Source organism: Sciurus carolinensis, chromosome 15 (assembly GCF_902686445.1).
Source record: "Sciurus carolinensis chromosome 15, mSciCar1.2, whole genome shotgun sequence".
Lineage (NCBI taxonomy): Eukaryota > Metazoa > Chordata > Mammalia > Rodentia > Sciuridae > Sciurus > Sciurus carolinensis.
In genome coordinates, this window is record NC_062227.1 from 65580569 (window position 1) to 65595748 (window position 15180).

Sequence of the window (15180 nt, forward strand, 5' to 3'; positions counted from 1 at the left end):
TCATTTTCCCAAGTCTTTTGGTACCTTCCTAGTGCCAGGCTTGGCACCGGCTTCAGAAACTTCTGGTTTTGAAAACTGGTTAACGTAATGTTCAGGAGGACTGCACCTATCCCGACTGCACTGACCAGAATCCACTAAACCTACCCAAGACTGGGAAGTGATGTCCTTGACAACGTCACCAAGACCAAGTAGGTCTGGACTAAGCTGCTTTTGACCTAGTTGCTGGGAACCAATACCTGGCAATCGTTAAATTGCTTTAGGAAACCACAGCATCATTTAGTAGTCTGCTCATTAATCTTTTCACCTCAAGTAATTGGTAAAACAGGTTTGCTTTATGGGAACAACTTCATTGAACAGTTTCCCACTTGCAAGTCTCGTTTAAACTGACCAACCTCTGCTCTCATTTGTCCCACAGTTGCTAACTTCTGGAAGCCCTGCCCGAGAGCCTTATTCTGTGGTCACCCTCTGAAGGCTGGGCATGGAACAGTGCAGACTGCTCCTTGGCAGCAGTTCAGTTCACCGTATGCAGTGACATCACGGGACAAATCCCAAAGTCCTTGACATTTATTTTGAGGCTGTCCTTTAAGTACTCTAGTAATCCCAAATGGTTAATAATGCTACAATAGCATTTATCAAGCAGATTGTATCTTCCATCACAGCACTATGCATGATGAACCAACTAGCACAGCATGTCAACCAGGCTGGTTAACTGCCCAATCCTGAGAGTTCTCTGCTTCTCTTTCGCACCTTATCCTCCCACTCTGAGGACTGTCTGCAGTTCAGCCATTGCCTTCGTACTCCTCTCTTCCTCAAATGGTGGGTCCTTTCTTAGGACTTCAACTCTAACCTTCTGCTTATGACTCCTAAAGGGCAAACCCCTAGGCACACTGAGCACCTTCATTTAGCTTGACTGTATTTAGGTTTCCTACAAGCTATTTCTTTTGTAATAAGAAAATGGAAAACCAGTGGAAGTTTTTTTTTTTTTTTTTTTTTTGACTGACAAGGTGGAAAATGGCATTCTTGAATGGAGTCAGAGCTCTAGGGCGAACTACCCACTGATCTGCTTTTAACTACTAACTTTCTTTCCCCTGTCCACCCCACAAGCCCCAAATCACCCACAGCATTTTCAGGTCACTACATGGCAGGCACAGCTGTAGTTTTCTCTTTTTTTCTACAACAATAGAAACCCAAATTACAGCCGGGTACTTAAGAACCCAGAATAACAGCAAGATTTTCCAGCCTCTCATTCCACCACATACTGCTTGTGAATTAGCCTGGCCAATAAGGTGCAAGTAACGATGAGGTTTGCAACTTACAGATGGTGCCTTAAATGGAAGGGCACATGAACTCTCCCTTCTCTTTTTCACCTTCCCAAGAAGGGGAATGTCACTGAGGTGGTAGTACACCATCCAGGACAATGTGAGGAAACACCTGCGTGATGGGTAGATCAGTAGAACAAGAACCAAAAGTCCAAGACATCATGCAGTCTCCGTGAGCACCCAGGACACCCAACAGTTTCATGTCAGAGCAAAAATATTTCCATCTTGTTTAGTTATCATTTTTTGGTTTCAGTTACTGGAAACTAATACACATTCAGTCAAAATAACAGAAAGAACTGGATCCAAAGGAGAAAGGTCACTGAAATACAAGGTCAGCCAGGCAAAGGGGGCCAGAGAAGATGTGGCCTTTGTTTTGCTCCACTAACAACCGTTCATGGAGCCCTTGAACCTGGTGAAATGTTAATCTTTGAAATGTGAATATCTGAAAATGTCCTCGTAAATGATTCAAGGTTGAATGATGCTCTGCTCTAACAGGGCTACGATCTTTCATCCCACAGCAGGCAGAGTTTCACTGGCACTCAGTCCCATTTTCCTGCATTTCACCAGGTAAATGAAGCATTTCCAGCGATATCTCAGTATAAGAAGATGCAAGTACAATTTGCTGGTTCAAGTTGTTGCATTTTTTTGGACAGTCACTTGAGAATTAGAAGAGGAAGTCTGAAAGCTTCACTTGTGATGACTTTGAAAAGACAGGGAATCCATCAGAGATCTTTTGTTACAGGTTAATTATCATGACATGACACATACCATTCCACATGCATAAAACTCAGAGAATGAAATACAACGGACATCAAATCAGGTCTAAGCCACTGGAGAAAGGCCCAGGATGTGACTTAAGAACATGTCCTTCTGGAAGAACTGGACATAGTCAGGAAGCCAGAGAGAAAAAGAACTAGTCAGAGAAGTGACAGCAAGAAGCTAACAAACTTATGAGGTTGGGCAAATCACTTTCCTGCTTCATAAGAACTTTCCTACACATAAGAACAAACCACCTGTTGTATCTTTAGCTGTGACATGTACAGCAGGTTGACAGTCCAAGGTGTACAGGGGAGCAACAGAGCAGCCCTGGTCCCTAGTACCTGCCACTCTCACCTGGTAATGACTTCTAGATGCATTTACTCCAGTGGTGGTTCTGAAGCAGAATCACATGTTGGTCAATGCATGGCTAAACTTGACAAGGTCCTCCAAGGCCAGGACTAGATGTTCCTAGTGCAGAGCAGACCCACTTTTAATATAATTTAGGCCCCTCAACAGCTGAACAATTTAATTGGAAGGGAGGGCTGCCCCATCTCCACGTTGAATCTATTAGAGACTATGTCATTCACCATTTCTTTTTTGCAATTTTAAGACAGTGTCTTAGAAAAAGTAAGTTTGACTAACAACTACTATGATTTTGGGCTCTGTGACAAAAGGTAACTTTCCCAGAGAGTATCTCACAGGCTATGGGAGGACACACTGCTAGTGTCGGATATCCCTGTCTGTTGACCGTGAGCTGCTAGAATGCAGGGGTTGAGCCTTAGTCGTCCTGAGCATTTAGCCTGTGTATGAACCATCATAGATGCTCAGCCTATTTTTACATAATTGATGTTGGCTAGAATTCTTTCCTTGGGAAGAACCTATCTAAGACACTATTTATAAAAATAAGGTTTGTGGCTTTCTCTCTTCTTTTCCTTTATCGCTTTCTCTCTTCTGGTCTCCTGTGGGCTCTCATTCATTCTTCGTTCCTCCTTTCTGTATTACGGGTAGAAAAGGAATTAGGGATTGGCAGGAGCCAGGGACTGACTCAAAACAGTACCTGGCATGTAGTGTACTCTGTTATGTTTTTTTATAGGAAACAATGACAAATGGATCATTTTTACCATCCTCAGCCTCCTGGATCTGAAAATGTTCCACTTGATCTGGCGTAGACACCATCCACTCTGCTGTTTCTGATGAAGAGCTAGGAGTCTCAGGCAGTCCAGACAAGCTATCCAAGATCGCTTACTGGTGCAGCTAGCTGGACCCAGAATCCAGGAGTTGATTGGTAACTTGGCCGCCCTGTCCAAGCTATCTTATGACATTCATTTTGTATCCCTGCTGTGCCTACCATGGGCCTCTATGTTTAAGAGGCCTGACTAATCAAAACCATTAACAAGCAAAAGAATGGGGAGGCATTATGGTCACAGCAACTGTTTTAAAGACAGGCAGATGTAAGACTAGGACCTGATTCCAGCCCTCGCTCACTATATTAATTGGTGTTAAGTTACATGAGAAGTATCTGTTTCTTCTAGGTAGAAATCAAAACCTACTTTTTTATTGTGAGCACTAAATGAGATGCATGAACTATCTAGTTGAGTACCTGCTGTATAGTGTATGTCCAATGAAGAAAAGTGGCAGTAACAGTAGCAATAGTGACTGTTATTGCCCTGCAACACAGGGGTTGGGGTATAGTAAATGGATTTTTAGCACAGTTATGATGAAGCACAGGAATGACAAGGATCACAACACATCAACTTAGATGCATCACAACAACTAACTGAAGGCTGACTTTGGACACGTCACTGACAGATGTCTTGGGGAAATGCAAAGAGTTGTGGAAAAGAGCTTAAACTATCATTGAGGACACAATATCAGAAATGTTCATCAATATGAACTTTAAAAATAATAAAATACCCAGGACACCAAACAGTAGTCAGTTCATTAACAATCTCCAAAGGATGGAGTGGGCCCAGCCTGGCATAGCCCCAAGGAATCTTCTGGGATGCCATGTGGATCTCAGAGGTTGGATGAGGCCGCTAGGACAGAGCCAGGACAGAGAGAGGAATGAGGAGGTGCTCCTCACCTTGGCCGAAGGACACAGCACTGCTTTACTTGCTTGTTACCTAGAACCTAAGTGGCTCAGTATTCCTGGGACCAGAGGTGTCAGCCACTGTGCCCGTGGTCCACAGGTCTTCCTAAAGAACACTGCCCCATGGTCTTATGATCAGGTAGCATGGATATTCTGGCTTGGTACCACGAGGCAATGCACCTGCCCCACTAGGTTGAAGGGACCTGGAAGGGGATCTGCCAGCCAATTCAGCCACCTCTCCCCAGACACATCAAGGTGCTGGACCAATCACACTCCTGCACGGCCCTTACCAACAAATGCCCAGTGATCCGGCTAGTCGGCCTTGCTGTGTAGCTGAGGCTCTCACAGTTGGGGCGAGGTCTGGAGAGAACAGAGCCAGCCGACACCTGCATGGGAATTGGGAAACTGGCACCCGGGGGGTGGGGGGGCAGAGACCCTGGGGGAGGCAGGAAGAGCCTCTCCTGGGCCAGCCTCATTTCCGACAGCGCCACTGTTCTAAGTCCAGGCATCCTAACCACAGCTTCCTGCATCCTTGAGAGTCACTTGGTGTTTCCATTCTTCACAACCAAGATTTATATTCTTCCTTAGCTATCCCAGTAACACAGAAAAGATCCAATTTGGGAAATAATAGTGTACAAGGCTTTTGAGTCTCAAGCACAGGTAGGTTTCCAAAAGTGCCACGTGTCATTCAAAGTTCTAATTCCTGTTTTGCAGACAGAAGTCACTCAGGTGGCTCAAATGTAAACATTTTTAATCATACTGAGACTTGGATTCTATCAGGTGTCTTACAGCATTAGTGAATTATTTACAAATAACCTTGACAAAGAATTGGAGTTCAAGTTTAAAAACAAAAAAACATCTGTACCAGGCACAGCCAAGCAAGAAGAGCCAGAAAATATGAATTTTATAAATGTGAGCTTGCTTTAAATAGCATGGAAGTCCTCGTGTCTTTGGCAACTTTAGTTCATGATCCACTGGCAGAGACTTGTTGCTGTTGGTCTCCTATTTTGCTTTCCCCGAGGTCTGCTCCAACCCTCCCCGCCAAAAAAACAAAATTTCCTTCTCTGGGCTCCATTAGAGAGAATAAGTGATAAGGCTGAGAGAGGCATTTGTCTCAGGCAGTAACCACTCCTGTTACATTACTAACTGACTTACCTCCCCCAGATCTTTAAAATGCTTTCTCATGTGGTCCCCGGCTGTACTCCAAGGCCAAGTGGCTCTTGGAATTTGGAAAGAGCAGATTTTCTTCCTCCAAGGCCAAGTGGCTCTTGGAATTTAGAGAGAGATTTTCTTCCCCATCCCAAGTATGGCATTTAAGATAAAGAATAGAACCACGTGATTAAATGATACATGTAACCTTGAAACTTGGCACAGACTCGGCATCATTCATCATCCCAAGCACTACTAGAAAATCTTGTGACACGAGAGCATTCCACCACTAAATTCTAGGACATGGTCAAGCCAGAGTCTACAAGGAGAAACTGGCAGCTAAGATACCCCTGTTTTGGGGCATCCACTCTAAGATGACGACTTCCAACTAAGAATAACAACTTTTGCATGAGTGTCAGGCACTGTAATAATCTCAAATGCTGTGGTGGGAATGAGTGCTCTGTGGGGAGGGGAAGAGGGGGTGCTTTCTGGTGTCTAGGTGGGCACCGTCTTCTCTAGACAGAGTAGTGATCCTCTGGTCCTGAGGAACCACATCCTTGCTGGGGAGACTGAGATTTCCCCAGGTCTGAAGTGTGATTATGCACGATGGTGGGAGTCCAGGTGTGGACCAGCAGAGCCTCTGAAACAAGTCACAATTGGCCTAGGGACTGCCCTTGGGGACCAGGACCTTCCTGGGGACTGAAACCTAGTTGGGCTCTGGGTGATCCTGGAAAAGGCCACCAGGGGGTCCACTCTTTCCAGATGGCACAGGTCTACACAGGAGGCCATAACCTGGTCCTACTGCACAATTGTGTCAATACCCTTTATGCCAACAAGTTGGACCCCAAGCAGGATGTCCTCTGCAGATCCTCACAGACCCCCTGAAGGGGCCATTTCCCACTTTGTGGTTCAGTGCTGGGAAGCCATTGTGGGCAAAACCATGTGGCCCTGTGTTTCCATGGTAGAAGGCTCTCACAGCGGTGGGAACAAAGCTTTCAGACAGAAAAGGCCAGACCAGCACTTCCCTTGAGCTTGTTGCCCTCCTTCTGCTGAAGGGTGTGTGGACTCAGTCACAGTCCCCTGGACATCCAGAAGCCTTAGCAGGTGAACACCCAGAAATGACAGCCAGTCTCTAGCTAACTGTCCATGATATTCTGTTAAGTCCCCACCCCACCCTGCTAATGAGGGTGCTCTGCTAGTGGAAACAGCCCAAGGGCACCCGCAGCGGCCAGCATTCATTGCTCTCTCCCTGTGCACCTGACCTTGAGCCACGGTGCCCTTCAGCAGAAAGAAGCCAAAGGGAAACTCAACTCCACACTCAGGAAGGACCTGCCCTGGTTGCAAGGGCTCTCCCTGCCCCTGTCAGATCTCTCCCCTTGTGACAGAACTAGAGAAAGGGTAGAGAGGGTTTTGCTAACAGTAGGCTCAGGGAGTCGGGGAAAAGCCACCACCTCGCAGCGCTTCATAGAATCCTCACCACCGTGGACAAGGTGGCGCTGTGACGATGACATTTTACAGGTCAGGAAGCCAGTCAGCATCAACTTGCCTGAGGGCATGTGGTAAAAGAAGGGTTGGACCAGGGTTTCGATCCTCAGAGGATGAAGCACAGCATTTGGCTCAGGAAAGTTGGAATGAAGAGACTTCGGATGAGACACCCCATGCCTTTGACAGCAAAGCTTCTGCTAAGCCCAGAAGCACCAAGAATGCTCAGTCCAAACAGCCAGGTGAGGGGGTTTCTTGGGACCCTGTGCTGGGCTGCTCCCTTCTCCTTGGGGACGGCACCTCTCCTCCCACCGCCTGCTCTAGTGGGAAACACGGGGACTGAACAGGTCACACTCAGACACAGGTCAGGACCGTGGGCAGTTGGTCTGAGCGAGTGGCCAGACGTGAGGTGAGAGATGAACTATTACAAGAAGCTGAGGAGCTAGGTGGGGAGAGGGACCCTCAGGTCTTCAGCTGCTGAGCTGCAGTGTGACTCCTTCTCTCCTACATGACCCCCTTCTCTTTAGGTTCAGCTCCATTTCCTCCTCCTCCTGGAAGCCTTCCTGGAATTCCCATCTACAGGGAAGGGATTTCCACTTCCATTAAACACCCACATTTTTGCCACCTCTGGCAAAGTCAGGATGCCTAGGGGGGAAAAAAGAACCCATGGGTCTCTGTCCTGGTTGCATGCTGGCATCCATGAGAGAAAAAAAAAAAAATTTTTTTTTTGATGGAAAAGGACCTATGCCCAGGTCCAACAATGGAACAATTGAGTCCATCTCTAGGCTGGAACCTGGAATCAGCACAAAACAGCAGCCCAGACTGAGGACCCCAGCTGTCACGTCCTGTTCTCCCACCTGCCTGGTGCTCCAGGGCGAGCCCCAGCCTCCTGCAGTGCTGCCCTTCAGCACCCAGCCTAGGCCTCCCAGTGTGAGCAGAGGGCAGCATCGTCGCCTCGTGAACTAAGCCAACCCCGGGTGGGATATGGAGCCCATCTTGCTCTTCATGTCAGGTAAGAGTCATATGCATGCCATCCTCTAATTTGGGCAATCCAAGAACAGTTTCAAAAAAAAAAAATAGCAATCACCTCCGCATCCCCAGTTAACATCCCAAGGGAAGAACGGCCGTGTTGCTGGTTATCTCCTGCTTCCAATTAAGGAGCCTTAGCCAGATTCCTCTGTGCACCCCTAAGGCCCCAGCCTTGTAAATGGCACACTTTCAATTATTTATCTAAACAAAGGTGAGCCAGAGGGCAGCTCTAAACACTAGTCTAGCAGTGAACTTGAGCCTGACTCCCAGCCATTGGAATTTTCAAACTTACATGACTTGGCTTTGTGGATTTAATTTCCAAAAGAAAAAAAAAAACAGGCATATTAGGGACAAAGCCATAAATTCCACTTCAGAAAGGAAAGGCATGCCAGAGTGGGGCTGTAGGAACCTCCTCTCCTTGGCTGGCGGCGAGTGGGTTGCTAGGCTGCAAAAATCAAACAGCTCTCACTCACTGGCTGCGAGGAAGCCCGCTGAATCCCTTCCAGTTTTGCACCGTCTCCCCCATCAAAGGACACATAAGTTCCCTGTCCCCAGTGAATGACAAATCCTATAGCAAAGGGGCAGAGACTGCTGAACAGCAACCTGCAAACACAGTGAGAAGAAAGGCTCTCTCTTACAAGACAGGCTCCCAACTTCCCATCGGACTGGTGGGCTGACCTGTTCTCCATGTGGGTGAGTTTGTGCCTTTTCCCTTAAAGGACCAGCCTGTGATATGGATGTGACACAGCTTGCTGAGATATGGGTAGTTGGTGGTCATGAGTGAGCAATGTGAACAGCCCAGGTGTCAATCAAGGTCCCCACACTCCCCATCAAGTGTCATTGACAGTAATGATACTTGAAATAGAGTTTGGAGACTCGCCAACTGGAAGTCGGGACACCTGGGTGTAAGAGTGGCAGCCGCTAGTATTTATTGAGCGTGTTATTATGCACTCAATCATCCTGCTGAGGGCTCTGAACTGATACTATGGACAGGCATCACCCTTATTTTAGAGATCAGGAAACTGAGGTTTGGAGAGGTTAAGCAACTTGGCCAGGTCACAGCCAGTAGGTAGCAGGACTGGAATCTGTGCCCAGATCTGCCCGACTCCAAAGCCCCGATTCCCAATTACACTATTATCCAACCCCTCAGGTCACGGGACTGCCACTCAGACATGTTTCTGGCTTCCCTCTCCTTTCTCCATCTCTGCTGCCAGCTACCTTAGTTCAGACCTTAAAATCTCTCACCCTTACCCTTTTCAGAACCTCTTAATTCATTTTCCTGCCTATCTTTTTCTGTATCACATCAAGTACAAATATTTTTTAAAGTATCTTATTACCCCATGTAATATAACCTCTTGGCTCCCACTGCCTACAAATCAAGTCCAAGTCCCTTGCAAAGCACACATGACACCTCTACACTCTTGCAGGATCTTCTGTTTCCAGCTGATCAGTCCCACAGCAAATGTCTAAGCACTCCAGGAAGAGCCTCAGGTCCGCACCTTGCCGCTCCACCTTCCGGCTCCGCCAGAGGATGCGTGACCCCGGCAGCACATTCTCTTCCTCCTCCAACTCCTCTTTGGCATGTTTGTCCTTCCATCCAGACCATCAGCTCCTAGAAGGCAGGAGGTGTGTCCTGCTCATCTCTGTAATTCCCTGGGGACAGAAGGTTCAGTGCTGATCATGTTACTCAGCCAACTCACTCACTGAACAGGAAAACCTTGAAGGTAGAAGAAAACCATCAAGGATCGCCGAACTTGACAGCTGAACATATATGCACGGGGTCTCAGTGTCTGTCTTTATAATTCCCATACTAGAGTTTTATAGATTTTATGCATCTCTGAAATGAACACAAGAAACTAGGCTCAAAGAGTTAGATTGGAGCTACGCGCATGCACTCCATAATGCAGTCCAGATTTAGTCCACCTAAAACTAGTTTCCTCGGTAAAACTTAGCTGTTCTTATTAGTAGTATCTGATCCTAGAGTGTGCCCTTTGGTTTCTTATCCCAAGTATGAGTTTTTAAATTGACAGTTCTGGCTGATCACTGTTGTCTTCTGTTTAAATAAGAAGCTTATGCCTTAAGTTGACCAGGAAATTAGATGGCATATGCCTTGGGAGAACTAACTAGACAGCTGCATTTTCACAGGTATACTGTGGTAAATTCTCTCAAATGACCACCCGTTGGAGTCTGGATTGTTCTCCTGCCTGCCTCATGGGAAATGGAATCTACCTAACCTCTGCCCACACTTTGGGGTTAACCTCAAGGTCTTCTCCCTCTGATATTTTTCTGGCTTTCTAAGCCAAGCAGCCAGCGATGCCCTCTCCTGCTGAACTTTTATAGCACTTGCTCTTTGTGGTCACTTGGACCCTGCCAAGGTGACACAGAACAAATCACACGACCAAATAGAAGGCCAAGCCTCGACCACACCCCTGTGGTTCCACAAAAGCATCCCAGGCTCTGCCGGATGGATCTGCCCCTCTGGACCTTCATCTTCTCATTGCATTCTGGGGTTACTCTGTTTTCCAGCTCTAACTTTCTGTGACAACTGCCTGATATCTTGATAACACTTGAAAGCTCCCTCAGGAGATGGAAGGAGAAGGGGGAGGAAAAGAACCTTGGGCCACTTTCAAACTGTTAAGGGTTGAAATAGGGTTTGTCTCTCAGGTTCCTCAACTTCCCAAGGCCGCCGTGCCGACATCCTCAAACTAAACATGAAACCAAGCGCCAGGCCAGCGGGACGCCAGCCCACCACGGGCCCCACGCCAGGGCTGTATTAATTATGCTGAGAAACGCTGATCATCCTGAAGTCGGGTTATCACTTTTGCATAAAAACATGGAATGACACACTCAGGAAACACTACTTACACGTTCCTTTCAGTCATAATTAACCGGGGTGAAACTCAAGACGTGATATAGATTAGCCACTGTTCATCCCTCGTAATGTGAAAGATAGATGCTCAGATTTGATTTGGCAAGAGAAAGGGAGACTTGGAGATCAGGCACTTTTCTAAGTTATCCAATTTCATATCTTCTAAAATAACAAAGGCATGTAAAACTGAGAACAAAACAAGAGTCACTCCAAATAAAAGACAAATATAGTAAAAATTTAGGCTGGAGAGAAATCTATACTTGGATACTTTATTTAGGGCTAATTTTCCTGGCTGAGCCAAAAAGGGAGAAGTAAGGAGTTAGTTCTGATACAGGTTTGTACAGGAGGTCAAAGAATTTACTGAAAGTATGTTCACCGCTCAGAATCCCAACCCCAAATGGAGGGCACACTGGGATTAGGATGAGACAGGAGGCTTATAACACAAGGACTGAAACAAACACACGGGTGGGGGCAGGGAACCAGGGTGGCAAGCGCAGGAACGTGGGGCTCGCAGCACAGCGGAGCTGAGGGTTAATGGTGCCCCACTCTCATCTACCCAGACACCTCGGAACATGATCCTATTTGGGAATTGGGTCCAGGCAGATGGAAATAAGGATTAAGATCACGCTAGACCAGGGGTCCCTACAAACGAGTGTGTGTTTATGAGACACCTAAAAGGACACAGAAGACAGCGGCAGAGACGCACCTACGAGGAACACCGTGGAGTGCCACAACCACCAGCAAACAGAGGCAGGGGACAGTTCCTTCTTCAAGGCCTCCAAGGAGCCAACCCTGGTAACACCTGGATTTCAGACTGCTGGCTTCCTAAACCGTAAAAGAATCGATTTCTGCTGTTTTAGAACCAACTTCTGTTGTTTTAAGCTACCCCTTGTCATTTGTCAGGGCAGCCCAAGGGAACTAAGATACTGTTCCTAAAGGAACAGAGGAGGAAGAGCTAACCAAGCCCAGCAGGAGAAAAGGTGCTGAGCTGATCGCCTTGGAAGGAGCGATGACCTTCAGAGGACATGGCCGGTCTGCAGCAACCTCGCAAGGAGAGCGCCACGGGGCAGGGGCGCCCTCTGTGCACAGACCAGCCTCTTGGGAGGGGACAGGAGTTAAGAGTGGAGAATACACTTGGAGGTGTAGACAAAAGATCAAATCCGCAACCACAACCCCTGGATTGACAGAGCCGAAAAGCATGAACCCGAATCTTTGCTTCCCTAATGGGACTCTTATTCTCCTCAGAAATTAAGGACCTCGTCATCTCTCCCCACCACGTCCTCTTCTCCAGCCCCACAGTCAGTGCCGAGTCTCCACAGGCGGCCTTCATCCTGGCATTTCCTGTAACTGCCGATTCCCACAACTGCATCCTCAGCCCAACCGCTCACTCCAGCCTCAGCCCCATTTCCCAATGACCCCAGGAACTCTTCACCAAGGGACCTCATAAACTGTTCAAAGTCAAAACATCTGAAAAGCAACCGTGTGTTTTTTCCAAAACCAACATCTCCTTCAGAATTTCTCATCTCATTTCTCTAAATTGTCTTACGACTTAAACCTTCCAATCCATTCACTTCATCCCAATGTCAAGACCTGCCAATTTTAATACGATTCTTCTGCCTATTTCTATTTCCACAACTGTCCCTGCTTGCACCCAGGCCGCACCCATCTGTGGCCCAATAACGGCAAACAAGCTCTACACTGGAATGCCTGCTCTAGGTCCCCAGCAAGCCCAACCTTGCCAGGGCCAAGGCTGCCTTCATGTTCCATTCCTCCATGACCCATCTGCCTCACGCCCTCCTTTGTAAGAGCCACAACCCTCTTCCTGGCTTCCAGGAATCATTTCCTGACTCTACTCCACCTTAGCCAACCTATGTCCCAGCAGGTGGCAATGAGGACCTTGCTGTGGGCAGTCCGCTGTGCCGCCCTAGCCTCACACTGTGCTTTATAAACTAAGGACAGCAGCTAAATCAGACGGCAGGGTCCACCACAAACCCAGCTGAACTGAAGGTATTTGTCAAAGATCTTACAACATGTGCACCAGTGTTTTCTTCATGACTGGAAACACACTTGCTCATAAAGCTTCATGCCTTTAGACTCAATTTCAAGATTAATCTGCAAGGTGTTATAGCTATTGATGTTTCTCTGGGACAAAGAAAAATTAGAGCATCGAGACTAAGAGCTCGGGATTGGAGTCTGACAGACCTGAGTTGGAAATCCTGTTCATCCCTACGCCGTGTGAGCCAAGAACTCTTCTGTGCCTCAGTTTTCTTACGTGTTAAATGGCAATTTGAAATTTGCCTCATGTTATAGAGATGATTGATGTACAGTGCCTTACACAGTTTAGACTATTAATATAAACAAACAGCAAAGCCTGGTAACTTATACTAAAGGTCCACAAATGAAAGCAATTTTTAACCACGTATAGTCCAGGAATGAGTGAGTGGCTGCTGGGTTTTATCACTGATCCCCATTCTCCATTTTCTTCTGTTCTTTTTAGATACATGTGACAGTACAGTGTCCTTTGACATATTATACACACATGGAGTATAACTTCCCATACTTGTGGTTGTACAGTGGAGTCACACTGGTTGTACGTTTATGGGAAAGTTATGTCAAATTCATTCTATTGTCTTTCCTACTCCCATTCCCCCTCCCATCCCTTCACTCCTGTTTGTCTAATCCAATGAACTTCTAGTCTTTCATCGCCCGCCCCTCTTATTGTGTCCTAGCATCTGCATATCAGAGAGAACAATGGGCTTTTGGTTTTTTTGGGACTGGCTTATTTCACTCAGCATAATAGAGTCTCCAGTTCCAGAAAATGCCACAATTTCATTCTTCTTTATGGTTGAGTAATATTCCATTATGTATACATACATTTTCTTTATCCATTCACCTGTTGATGGGCACCTAGGTCGGTTCCATAGCTTAGCTATTGTGAACTGAACTGCTATATCCATTAATGTGGCCAGATCACTATAGTATGCTGTTTTTAAGTCCTTTGGGTATATGCTGAGAAGTGGAATAACTGGGTCAAATGGTGGTTCCATTCCAAGTTTTCTGAGGAATCTCCATATCACTTTCCATAGTCGTTACACCAATGTGCAGTCCCACCAGCAATGTGAGTGTCCCCTCTCCCCCCACATCCTTGCCAACATTGTCACTTATATTCTTGGCACTTGCCATTATGACTGGAGATGAAGTCTCAGTGTATCAATCTTTATTCTTAAAACCAACATTTTTGCTCAACCATGCTGGGTCTGAAAATGAGAAATAAAGCTTCCAGACCACAGCTTTTCAAACAGCCTACCCTGGATCCAGTGCTTCTGTCATTCCCAATCTGTCCCAGTTGTCAACGAACAGACTCTCTGGCCACAGGAAGAGTGGCTGCCATTATTTCCAAGTTCATCATCACGGTTCCCTGCCTCTTGGGCATTGCTTAGTGTCAAAGTCCCAAGATGATCTATAGGTGATCCCTACAGAGATGCAAATAGGAGTGAAAGATTAAATTCAAACATGCAGCAGCTGTAATTGATAGCAACCTACTTGATCAAAATTTTTAGATTCCATCTACATATCAATTGTTATCAAATGCAAAGCAAGCTCCGGGCAATTCTAATTCCATTCTCATTGTGCACTCACAGATACATGATGAAAACTAAGAATGTCACCATTTTTATTTTGAATGTAATTAATACCAGGGGACAAAAGGGAAAAAAAACAAAGAATTTGGTCCTGAACCAGATCTCCTCATGGGCACACATTGAAACAATGAGATTTTGGACCCATTTTGAATCCAGCACATTTCTGAAGCTTGCAGTGGTATACCGCATGAAAGAGAAACTGCAGGGCCTAGTGGACCTGAGCCATTTTCATACAAGAGGGAATTAGAAAACAATTATTCCGTGTGTGCTCTGTGCTGACCCTCCTGAAATTCAGATGCCCTCTTCTCTCTGAAAGATATTTTTAAAAGGGCTGATTGAATGAATGTCATTATTAATGAACTGGGGGAGAGAATGAATAATTGTTCAAATGGCCCAACATGTTTTCAAAGTGATGGAGTAAGGCAGCTTAAGGGGAAGTTGGAGAATGGAGCGAGTGCGTGCTTTGTTGCACAAGGACACTGGGGGGTCAGGGGTGGGAAACCAGCTAAAAGCCAAGGAATCTGAACACCAAGCCACAGCGAGGCTGGGAGTTCAACTGTGAACAGGAACCACTGTCACGGCAGAATCCAGATGCTTCTGACATTCCCAAGTCTCTGGGAAGAACAAATGAACCCCAGAATCTGTCCTGGGCACGAATTCTCAGGGAGACCGCAGGGCGGTTTAATTAGGATTTAACCACCTCTGCTGTTCAGAACTCTGCTACCTCTGTTGATGTCGCCATATTTCATCAACTGCGAGACCTTTAGTTGTGAGATGACCCTTTAGTCTAAATCACAAAATTTTTAAAAGTTGCTAACGCTCTTTTGCATCTACTCAAGTACT

The 15180-nt window shown here is 46.4% G+C and overlaps 1 protein-coding gene and 1 long non-coding RNA gene across 3 annotated transcripts in view; one reads left to right on the forward strand and one right to left on the reverse strand.

Moving 5' to 3' along the window:
* Positions 1-15180, reverse strand: part of Ccbe1 (collagen and calcium binding EGF domains 1) — a 208793-nt gene that overhangs the window by 50323 nt on the left and 143290 nt on the right. The gene's annotated exons all lie outside the window — the stretch shown is intronic.
* Positions 6666-10228, forward strand: LOC124965657 (uncharacterized). Of its 2 annotated transcripts, none has more exons than XR_007105216.1 (3): positions 6666-7040; positions 7326-7810; positions 9973-10228. It is a non-coding gene; the product is annotated as an uncharacterized LOC124965657 (long non-coding RNA). The 2 variants fall into 2 exon arrangements; XR_007105217.1 differs by having other exon boundaries at positions 7584-7810.